Genomic DNA, 12,840 nt, shown 5'->3' on the forward strand with positions numbered 1-12,840 from the left:
GTGTTCATTTGTTGTTGAGAACCTCGGTAGGTTTCAATCTTGGCTAATGTGAATAGCTTTGCAATAAACATGGATGTTCAAGTATCTCTGCGTTATGCTTCCTTTGGGTATGCCTGGGGTGGTAGAGCTTGGTCATATGATAGCTCTATTTTTGTTTTTATTTAGAAACCTCCATGCTGCTTCCCATAGAAGCTGTACTAGTTTGCATTCCCACCCGCAGTGAATAAAGGTTCCTTTACTCTCTGCCCTGGTCCCATCCTTGACAGTAGTTGTCATTTTTTTTTTTCTAGAAGGTATCTATTCTGACTTAGTAATCATTCTTACCTCAGTATAGTTTTAAATTATATTTCTCTGATGGCTAAGGATGTTAAACAGGTTTTAAATGTATTTATTAACCATGTATACTTCTTTTTATCTATTTTTATTTTTATTTGTTTTTTTTTCCGTGTATACTTCTTTTAAGACTTGTCTGTTCATTTCATTTGCCTATTTGTCAACTCAATGATTTGGTGTTTAAGATTTTAAAAATTACTTTTACTTTCTGGGCATTAAGTTCCTGTTATATGGACATTCACAAAGCTTTTCTCCCAGTCTATATATTGTTTCTTCACTCTGCTATTTGAGAAATAATGTCTCTTGTTTTTGCTTTTATTGGTTAATAAAATTATTACCTGAAAGCAAATGGATAGAAAGAAAACCAAATTGTCTCAGGTATGCTAGGTAAGTGAAGAGGCATCACTGACAGGGTTTGAAAACCTCTCTCCCATGGGCCAGGTCCTCACTTGACTGTTTCAACTTTGCTCCACTTCTTGTTTTGCTCAAGCTTCAATTGGATGTTCTCCAGCTTAGCCAGAATCTGGTCAACATGATATCCCTTCTTCAGTATCCATTCCAGCAACTGATTAGGTAGTATCCAGTAGCTAATACGCTGTTAGGACTTGGCTAATTTTCCTTTATTATATTTTAAGGTGGTTTGATATGAATAGTGCTGAACAAATCAAATGTGGATCACAAGCCAATCTGCCAGGCTCTTGTAACAGAGACTCAGCAGGCTAGGAGTCCCTTACACTCCGCATATACACACATATGTGCATACATACATATATACATACATACATACTTAAGGGATTTTTTTCAAATATAAGTGGAACAAAAAGCCTTTGTCTGCTCTATTAGGAAAGCGAGGACACAGAATTTTGATATGTGGTCTTGCTGTGCTACTCAGGCTGACCCTTAATTCCTGAGTTCCATCAGTCTTCCTGCCTCAACCTTCCAAATAGCTGGGAATACAGCCCAGGCTACCTTGCTGGCAAGTTTTGTCTCCATAAAGCATTGTTCATTAGATTGTCAAAGGGCAGGGCACTGTAAGAATAGGTAAAGAATTGATATATTTTAAAGAAATTTAAAATCAAGAATATTGCCTTTCATGTTTTATAGAGTAAACATGAGAATTTAACATGCATAGGTTAAAAATCTTCTATCTGCTCCAAAGCTATACTCTAGCAAATTTAGAAGAAGAAAATTATAGTGGGGGAAGGCTGTGCTATTATTCTGCTTGAGGTTCAATGGGAATCAATCTGACAATCAAATGTCTAATGGTAATTCCTAATTCTCTTCTATTGTTTCCTAGTTTTACTTGGAATTCATTTTCTTATTTTCTTCTGCCAAGTTTGAGAGCAATTCAATTCAAGTCAGGAAGAAATATCGAGCCTCTGCTCCAGAGAGTAAGTTGGGCTGAGCACTAGAGAGCAGAAGAAAATGATAAAATCCAATCTCTTACTAAAGGAGTTCTCTGTTTCCTTGAACAAAGAGGTGTGCAGACATGGAGTAGTTATTGAGTGCCTGATGTAGTCTCTGGTACAGTGAAGGAACTCATTAATGTGTGGACTGAAAAACAAGGAGCACAAGGGGCTATGTGCCAGGAAAATGAAGGTATCCATAAAGGCAGAACTTTGTGCAGATCACTAAAAGATCAAATGTCTATAAGACAGATTTGAATGAGAAAAATATGATTGGCAGTCTAGGTTATGTTAAATAAAAAAAAGAATGAGATGGTCTCTCTCTCTCTCTCTCTCTCTCTCTCTCTCTCTCTCTCTCTCTCTCTCTCTGTGTGTGTGTGTGTGTGTGTGTGTGTGTGTGTGGTCTAGAGAAGACCATACTGTGGCTGTACAAAGGTGGAGAAGATAGAAACAGCAATGACAAGACTTCATGAGAACTTTAGGATTTATTCAGAAAATATAGGGAATCCCTTATGGGTTCTACATTCATGTTACTCCCAAGATAGATTAGGAAAAATTACCACAAGGGCAAGGTAATGAGAATATAGAAACTGCTAAAGTACTGGTTGCTTTGAGTAAGGTTACAGCATTTTTGAGATGGAAGAAACTAACCTTGGGAAGTAAGGAACAGTGAAGTTTACTGATGAAGGAGACAGCAATAAAGCTCATCTCTATGCTTTAAAAGTCAAAGATTGACAAGAACACAGTCAGAAGACAAAAAGAGAAAAGATAGACTTGTATGAAAGGCTTTGGTTGGGATTCACTTTTGAAAGTGTTTTGGCAATCAGGATGACACAGTTTTAAAGGGAGTCAGTTTAGGGCTGGGTATTTCTGAACAGGTGGGTATAGGTCTATGGCTACAACTGGGCTGTCTCTTAACTCAGTACCATCCCTGTCCTTGTGTGTTCCTTCATTCTGTGTTTCACAAGCCTGAAACCAGCTCATCAAATGCTTTTCATTTGTGATTTTGGAATTACTACAATAAGAGGCACAGGTAAGAAGTTCAGGGGCTCAGTTCTCACATCGTATGGCAGCTACACTGATTTTCATTGGTGCCTTCACCTCAGAAATTCTTGCTTTTAGATTATAGGACACACTCCTTCCACATCCAAACACTGTATTAAATCTTTTTCTACTAAAAAATTCATAAGGAGGAACTTACAGTCTAATGAATCCTGAGACTCATGTGTATTCCATGTAAAAAGAAATAAACAATGGCTAAGATCAACCTACATTTCATGGGAGGTATAAATTGGAGAAGAAATAGAAACAGCAAAATCCACAGAATATCCAGGAAATTTTGAAAAAAGAAAACTGAACTCACCTAGTAATAAAACTCAAAGTGTGTGTGTGTGTGTGGTGGGGGTGGGGGGAGACAACAGTTGTTTTTCAGGTAAAGGGATGAAACAGAGGAGATTGTATATTGAGAAAAGGGGACAATTTTGTTGAGTTGAATGACAACTTGTCAGAATTCAGTTTCAGTATAATGGAATTTCAATATAGTCAGTTCCAGGACCAACATGACATTAGATAGGATGTGAAGATGATTGAGGTCTCTGGAATTTTGTAATAACAAGGAATCCAAGTTAACACAGCCCCCCAAATGACTATAGTGCCTCTTCAGTACAGTCCCTGGGCAAAAAGAGAGTTGTGAGAGTTAACAGTGGCATAGAAGGTTTTCATTAGGAGACTCCATAATGCCAGTTATAAGTATGAAAGCATAGAGGGCAGCAGGACACACAAACTTGAGGACTGTGTGAGTTAAAGGGGAAAAGAGAGCCAGAGTGAAGGATGTCACTTCTAATTACAGTGTGTCATTTCTTAATAATAATAGATGTATCTGAACCGAGGCAAAACACTAACATTTGTTGGAGCTTAATGGTGTGAAGACAAATGTTTGTTTATGCTTTCTAATTTTCAGTATTTTCAAAATATTTCATATTAAGATATTTTAGCATCCTAAACAATTGAAATGAAACTAACAGTTGTAACCAAATATGTCTGTAGTACAGTTCATATTGTGAAAACATTGCCTTTTGGAAAAAGCAATTTTAAGAATAAAGATCTTTAGAAGGAATTCTTTTGAAAATGCCTTCTGGGATTGTAGCTCAATGATACAGCATTTGCCTTTGGGCTCCAATAACACACACATGTGTGCACATGAGCGCACCCTCCCACACACACACATGCACACAGATATATATATATATATATATATATATATATATATATATAGAGAGAGAGAGAGAGGAGACTTCTAGAGGACAAAGACAAAAATGAATGAATAAATGAAATTTGTTTTTAATTTTGAAATAAATTTATTTTTATTTTTTGCCAGTTTCATACATCATGGATGTTAGTTCTTACCGACTGTTATCCTGTCTTATCCTCACCTCCTCCCTGGCTGAAACTCTTCTGCTTTTCCCAAATCCCCTCCCACTTCTACTTTCTTATTATTTTGGTGTGTGTGGTCCACTGAGTTTAAATCAGGTGGCCTGCATGAGCATGGGTGGGGGATATATACTGGAGCTGGGGCAACTGAGTGGTCATACCACTGAGGAAAGTGATATCCCTTATCCCAGGTACCATCACTTGTCCATAGGCCCTCAGGGAGTGGTGCGGCCTCATGAGCCATGTCTACCAGTATTAAACGTTGAATGGCTCAGTCTTGTGCAGGTAATCACAGTTGCTGTGAATGCACGACTGCATCAGCCCTCTCAGGTCCACAAGACTCTGTTTCCCAACAGTACTGTCCAACCTCTGGCTCTTACAATCTTTCATTCCCTCTTCTGTGATGTTCTCTGAGCCCAGCATGCCAGTCACTTATTCTCTCCACTTAAACAGTTGGAGTCTCTATATTAACCCCTGTCCAACTGCAGAAAGTAGCACTCTGATGATGACTGAGAGCTACAATAATCCATGGGCATGAAGAAAAATACTTAGAATGCAGCTTGATACTATGTCAATTAAGCAGGAAAACACTAGTAGCTTTGTTGCTAGGGCCTTTGCCTTTCCATGATTTACATTTTTAGTAATTTTTAAATACAGAGATGCTGGTTGTATGTGTCATGTCTTTGAGTAGTTAATGGGACTGATTTGCTCAGTCTGGCAGCCTTATTCATCCCTTCTTGGTGAACTGCAGCTTCCTCCAGGCATGGGGTACTCCTCCCTAACATTATGAGAGGAGGAACACAGTAAATTAAGCACTTAAGTCTGATACCATAGCTGTCTCAAGAACTGACAAAGAACACATGCCCATTTTTCTTTTATAAAGGGTCCTGTAGAAAGTGTGGTCTTTCTGCAGGAAAGTCATCTTTAATTCCATCATCTGCTTACAATTGGCTGCTCTGATTAGTGTCATTCTTTTCAGCAATTTCAAAGGAGAGAAATCAGAGTAGGTAGTGAGGCTCAAAATCCCAGCTGTCGTGATTCAGGTTCAGATACGTCATGGGATTTCTTGTGTGTTTAATTTAGATAATAAAAATCTCATAACAAGAGTTATGAAAGAGAACAAAGAATAAGCTATTTCAAAAGTAGAATGTAAGAATAATTGAATCATGTATAACAGGCTACGTGGAGAAGACACTCAGGTAGAACTTCGTGCTTTGGCATATGATGCACTAAGCTATGGCAGTATGCGAGGTCGTTGAAAAAGAACATTCAAGGTCACCAGGAAAATTGCAAGTGCACCATTGGGTTCTTTCCAGCATCAACAGTAACATACAAGAGGCAGAAGGAGCACGCAGGATGATAGGCATGGTTGTCTTAAAACCTTGTACGTTAAAAGGACCTTTGCATGTGACACTTTATCTCATCCTTCTCCTCTCACAACGGAGGACTAGCAGATCATCTCAGAAAGGGAAGAAGCAAGGGTATACACACCTGGTACATTTCCACAGCCTTACGGCAGGCAGTCAAGCCAGGCTTTGAGGCATCATACCTTTATATCTGCATCCTCTGTATTCTCTATTGGGCACTATGTCTTGCCCTTATAATACCAGTGATGTTGAAGAAGATTTAAAGTGATCCCCTTTGGGCACTCCTTATCAAATCCACAGTACACTGGAACTAATCTCTAAGAAGTCATGTTTCATTAAGAGAAATACTATAGGGTAGGCAGTCTTTAGAATAGTCGAAGGTAGAGGATGTTAGTTGCAAAGGATCATGCATTCCACCTTTTTTTTTTGTAGAGAAAACATAGTATTATTTTCCAAATACACTTAGCGGTCACAAATTATTTTTTCTTAGGACCAAAGCAATAAGAACGTTGGGCAGAAACTTATTACGCATAACTACATGACATTTTCTGCTCAATTATGCTGATATATTCATCCATTTATTACCCCAAAGCTAAGCAGCATCAAATGACAAACTTTTATTATCTCAAAATTCCTGAGAACCATTGTTTTCTAGATATTCTGTTTCGGAAGGTGCAGAAAAGATGTTGTATGAGGCTGTGGTCACCCAGATCCTCAAGTGAGTCTAAATGATCCACTTTAAAGGCTACATTACTCATATGGTATCCAGTTGTCTGTGGCTGATGGTCAAGGTTCTCAGATCTCTACATGGACTTCCCCTCTATACAATGCCCAGCTTACCTCAGAGCAAATGACCCCAGAGAAAGTCATAGCAAAAGTCAAGACAGGAGTTGCAGTCTGTTTATAATCTAATCTCAAAGTGTTACTCCATGGTACTGCCAGACTTGATTAATTAGAAGTGAGCCATTAAATGTTGCCCACACACAGGGAAGGAAATTAAGCTATTTCTCAGATGAAGGCTTATCAAAGAATTTGTGGACACAGCTTTAAAAACCTTGCCTTCCCCAATTCTCAGCTTTTGCAGGAAGAGAAAGAACATAAAGTAGATTTATTCCTCTTCAGCTGGTTCACACACTAGTAAAACTGATAAAAACAGATGAAAGCTCTCAGGCTCTGTCCCATCCTTCACTGATGGTTCCTTTTATTTTCCCGCTCCCCCTCCTCTGCATGCCTTTGAAGGCTAGATGCCTCCATCTGCTCAGGGCCTCTTCTTTATGTACACGCTCACCTTACAGCTTCATCCAATACCACACTTTATATACCATCTCCATTCTCATCATTCTTCTACTGTCTTCAGCCCTGACCTTGCCTTTCAATTTCAGTTTTATATATGCAGCTCCTCCTTGACACTTCCACATAGAACACATCAATTCCAAGAATACCATGGCTAAAATGAAACTCTAGAGTACCCTGTTTCTCCCCCAGCTTCCTCATTTTTAGTGAATCTACCTACCTGTTTAAATTCTTCCTGTCTCATAGCTGAGTCCCAGACAAGTCTTGTTATTACCTCTATCAAAATTTAACTTAATCATCCTCAAGTTTCTCTATATCTACTGCTAACACTCTGGCTCAAACTACCACTGTTTACCACCTGGAGAACTTTAAGAGAGCCCTGTTCTTCCCTCCTTCTCTTTCTTCCCTCTTCTTCCTTGCCTTCCTTCATCTCTCCCTTCATGCCTCCCTCTCTCCCTCCCTGCCTCTCTTTCTTTTTTCCTCCTAGATAATTTTGCTATTCATTCTGCATTACAACCATCATGCTGTTTTGAAAAGCAAGTCAGTATAGTTTATGCATTAAAATAAATTCTCATGGCCTTTTATTTCACTTAAAATAGATCCAAATTTGCCGTGACAGTTTTTTTTTTTACATGTTCCCTTCCCCTCTGGCTAGCAAGCCTTACTTGTATTATTTGTATTTTCTCTTCCATGAGCACAGACTGTGTGCACATGTACATTTGTGTTTATGGATGTATATGTGTGTTGGTATCTGCTATGTGAGTTGATGTATGTAGCACGTGTGTGGATATTCTTGAGTGTGTTTCCCGAGTTTGTGTGTGTGTGTGTGTGTGTGTGTGTGTGTGTATGTATCTGGTTACAGGTTACTCTGACTAATAGCCTGTTTAGACAGAATAGGCAGTTATGGACAGGATTTTTGAGAATTTTCAGGGACCACGTTTCTCTAGAAGTTCATGAAATTTATGTGTCTTTTGTCAAATGCAAATATCCAGGGAGTCACATTGTCATTGTTACTTCCTTTGAGTCATTATAATTGTTCTGTACTCCTTGCACCCTTGCCCATGACAGTCAAAGATAAGAATGAGTGGACAAATCTCAGGAAAGGAAACACCAGGGCCCTTGAATTTTTGGTGGGTAGCATTCTGGTTGCAGTGACATGCCCCTGTATCATAGTCCACCAGTAACCAATAGGATTGAGCAACACGAGGAGTCAGAGAAGTCACTTCCCAGCTTCTCTTGAGCATCTTCAGAGCCTCCTGAGCTTGGAAGGTTCCACAAATGACTGAGACCCTTTTTCTTTTTATTCAGAACAGTGAACATACAAATCTGTTCCCGGTAGATGCAGTCACCCCTCAGTAGGCACAAGCAAAGCTCAGTAAGAGTGTGCACTAATGACTGCCTCAGGTTGTCACACACAACCACACAGGAGAGCCTTCACTTTAGCACCTGAGAAAAAGCCAACTTTGTTCTGGGTTTCTTTCCTCATATGTCCTGATTCAGTGTGTGTCTGACTTACTTTTTATCAGACATTCTTCACTCTACTTCTTGTTCAGGCCACATCACTTCTTCATTTCTTAGGCTTTAGACCATTTCTACAGCATTTGAGTGTGTTATTTTATATCCTATCATGCTGAGAAAATAGAAAACCTACCTATTTACTCCATCCCTACCCTTGTGGTTTCTCCTTTAGCCCCTTCAGAAGACAGTTCATTTCTGACACATGCTCAGAGCCAAGAGTTCAACAGTGTTTTCTGCTCTTGCAGCTCTAGGTCCACCCAGGTTTAACTTTACATGCTTTGCTCAGAGAATCAAGGACCACTCAGAATCATCAACCTCTCTCTGTTCCTGGGCATTTCAGAAGGCTAGTGAAGTAGCCCACTCATCTCAGAAACTTTCCCATGTCTTTCTGGCTTCATCCAGTCCTTCTGGTCATCCTCACACTATGGTACAACCCCTTTTTTGTGTATTGCATGGATCCCTCTCTTATCCTGCACCTTATTCAATAATTTCAACTTAAGTTCCTCCTCTATGCTGCTGTTCCCACATACATAACTCTCAGACTTTCTTCTGGGACATGCGCTGCTGTGTCTAGCTTGTTTATTAAAATCAAGAAAAGATGCTACTGGAATTGTTTTGTCTTGAAGCTTTGGAGTAAGAGTCAGAAATCTGGGGGTTCATTTTAGTCTTGCAATATAGAATTGGGTGCTTTAAACATCCTAATTTCAAAACCTTGCTTGGCAAACAGTCATGGTAAGTATATGCTAATTCTTCTTGTCACTGATGTTATTTGTTCCCTCATGAATGACTTATGGGCATAGTCAAAACAGGAACTCTGATCATTTCAGCAAATGACACTTTCCTCTGTCAGTCAGCTACTTAAGTCAGACATTGACAGTGTCCCTTGATGTCTCTTGCATGGGCACCAATCATTACCCAGGATCCTTCACTTTGACTTCAAACTGTCATCCCAGTCATATAGTTCTCTCAGGTCCCACCTTAAATCAGCTGTACCTCACTTCTTACTTGAATAATGATTTCCAAATTGGTCTCCTGGCTTCATCTGCCCTTTCCTCCAACTTGTTCTTCAGCACACAGTCACTAGGTTGAATTTTTAAAAGTATAACTTGTAGCATGTCACCCCTCATCTCAAAATTCTTCATGGTTTCCCATCAGACCAAGGACAAGCTCCAATATTCTTAGATGGAAAGGTCAATAAGGTCATACACATCAAGTAGCCCATTTTATTTTTGGTCCATAGCCACTGCTTCTTTCCTTCCTTCACTGTGAATTAACTGCCCAGTCTTTCTAGGAGGTTCCAAAGCTTAGAAAACCTTTTCTATTCTGCAGATTATCATTTTGTCTCTAGAGTATGCCTGCAAATTTATGGCTCCCTTTTTGGATAATGTTCATTTCTTTGGACCCCAATAATTTTATTCTTTAAAGAAAGCTTTTCTGAACTTGAGATTTTAACTGCAGACCTCCCCCTCCCCATGCATTTCATGGTAGCCATGGATTTCCATTATGACATCATTAATTGCAATGATACATTATCTCTATATATTTGATTAACAGTTTTCATAAACACACACCAATGTTATAGTGGCATCAACAACATCTGTCTTGTAATTGTTTTATCTTAAGTGTCTAGAGGAGCATCTGTATCAGACAAGGTACTTAATATTTGTTGGATTGATAAAGTAAAGGAGTGAAATGTGAATAATAACTGTTTCGTGGTCATCTAAGTGGTACAGACACCACTAGTGTGTGATTTAAGATGTAAATGATCACAAGAGATTCCCATTCTTTTTGCCCTTAAGTGATTAAGTCTAAAGCTGCAGGTTGCATAAATTGAATAGAATTTCACTGTAGTCTTTCAATAGCAAAGCTTTTGTTTGGGAATTGGAAGTTCTGCACAGTAAGAGCTTTGTCTGAGTGTCCTCCTGAAGTGGACTTGGGCTAGTTATTTTACTTCTCTTGTTGACTTTGTTCAGAGAAAGGCTGGGGCATTGGTTGATTAATTAATAAATGTTAGTTGTTATAGCTCACGGGACAACCTTTATACTGATACTTATCTATGAAAGAGAAATATCTAGGACAGAAGGATGATAAACTAGTGATTTATTTATCTGTCAAAAAATTGGCTGCGATTATCAAATGTTTGTCTGTAGGCAACAGAGATGTTTTAAAAAACATTTAAAAGCTGTGGCTGTTACTGTCCCCCTAGATTGGTTCTTTCCATTCTAGGGGTAAATGCATGTGTGCTTCCCAGGTCTGCAGTGAGGTTGGTGGTGGATTATTTCTATTTCAGCTCTTATGTGCCTCTCCCGATAGGATCGTTCTCATATACATGTTATGCAGCCCTCCATTTCTGTTTTATTGTTGATGTGAACCTTCTAGACGCTTTTATTTTTCCCCAGGATATATCTTACCATAAATATAGATTATCACAATGTACTTGGGGTCCTAAACAACACCACACTATGGATACTACTGAAAAGGGGATTTTAGTATCTTTCTGCTCCTAGCATCTCAAATACACATCTCACAAAAAACATGGATGAAAAGGATTGCTACATAGCATGATTTTCAGTAGATCTTTTAGTCTTAGTTGTAGTGCCTCATAATGGTCATCCTAAGAAGGCAAAAAGTTGATCATTTTAAGATACTGTCTTGAAATTGTTTGATTTATCTTTCAGACATCATGCTGTTTATGAAGGAAACATACACACCTTTCTTGAGCTGTACGTCATACTGCTGGTATTTAGTGCACATGCCAGATTATCATTGGAGGAACTTTGTCTCCTTTATCTAGAGGTGTCCTTTGTCCTCCATGAAGTATTATACACAACAATTAATGAGGGTCAATGAATGTAGGTTTTACACAGCTGTGACCCTTATAAATGGCAAAATACAAAGAATATTACTTAAATAGGTTAGAAAATCATAGATTAATTTAGTGAAAAAAAGGAATGTGATATTTTGGTGTGGCTTTTAATTTCATAGTTCTGAAATAGAAGTTTAGTTTTTACAGACTCACCATCAGATATACTTACCTTAAATTTTAATACAAATAAACCCAAGAGTCTGATTACATTTCAAGAAGAAATATCACTGCTTTACATAAAAGACAAGATAAATTGGTGATCATAAAACAAATTACAAGATTGTTGTGTGGGCCTTTTTGTTTTGGCATTCTTTGTCTCCTTGGTTTTTGTTTGTTTGTTTTGATTTTTGTTTGTACGTGTGTATGTGTGTTTGCGCGCGGGGAGGGGGTGTGCTTAAAGGCTTAAAGTTAGGCAGCTAAAGAGATCGGTAACTGGAAGGAGTTGGGAGAAGAGGAAACATGATCAAAATATAGTCTATAAAATCTTTTTAAATAAAGGTAAGATTTTCGATTCCATCAATAGTGGTGATTCTCTTTTTTCATATGTGTATTCATAAATCTCTGCCACCTTAGCTCTTCTTTGTGCTGGTTAGTGCAGATTTCAGGCTCCCAGGCATTTCATCTTCAGAGAGAGATAATACTGTTCAGTAATACTGCAGATGCTGCTTTACATAGCTTCTTTAAGAGTAGTCCATTAAGAAGCCTAGTTTCAACATTGCTGTCTGATAATTTTCTACAGTTGAGAAAGAAAACAAAACTCCAGAAGTTGTAATGATTAGAAAGAAGACTTTTGGGGGGGGGGCATTTGAGACAGGGTTTCTCTGTGGCTTTGGAGCCTGTCCTGGAATGAGCTCTTGTAGACCAGGCTGGTCTCGAACTCACAGAGATCTGCCTGCCTCTGCCTCCCAAGTGCTGGGACTAAAGGAGTCCATATATATATATATATATATATATATATATTATATATATATATATATATATAATATATATATATAAAATCCAGATTCAATTCACATTTTTTCAGGCTGCACATTAAGTTGGCATGTTACACTCTGCCTATCTAGATTTGCATATGCAGTATGTAAGTGTGTGAAGTGTGTCTGTGAACACAGTTGTTCACTATCTCCTTTAAAGCTTTTCTTCCTCTAAGTTTATTTAAGACATGAAGGACAGACATTTCATGATAAAATGTTTGAAAATAAATTCAGTAAATTTCTCAGACACCCTTATCTTCATCATTTGAATTTATGTGTCTCTTTTATGAGGAATTCACTGGCCATTTAAATCAGTATGTTTGGCTTCCTCTCATATTGTAAAAAATAGTTTTTGAGGCTAAGATTTTATATCATATTTTGGACATGCAAGGTATTTTTCTTTTTTGAAGTGATATACAAATATGTCTAATTGATACTCTTATGTCTAATTGGAAACCAATAGTGTTACCTTTACCTCCTCTTAGTCTATCTAATACTCAAATTTGAATTTACAAACTAACACTAAGGACTTTAGAAAAGCCATATGAAAGCCTATTACTGTAGATGTAAATATTTTAAATATATATATATAATATATATATATATATATAGAATTTAAATGGAGTTAACATATCATGAAGGAGACAACACCC

Source organism: Cricetulus griseus, assembly GCF_003668045.3.
Source record: "Cricetulus griseus strain 17A/GY chromosome 1 unlocalized genomic scaffold, alternate assembly CriGri-PICRH-1.0 chr1_0, whole genome shotgun sequence".
Lineage (NCBI taxonomy): Eukaryota > Metazoa > Chordata > Mammalia > Rodentia > Cricetidae > Cricetulus > Cricetulus griseus.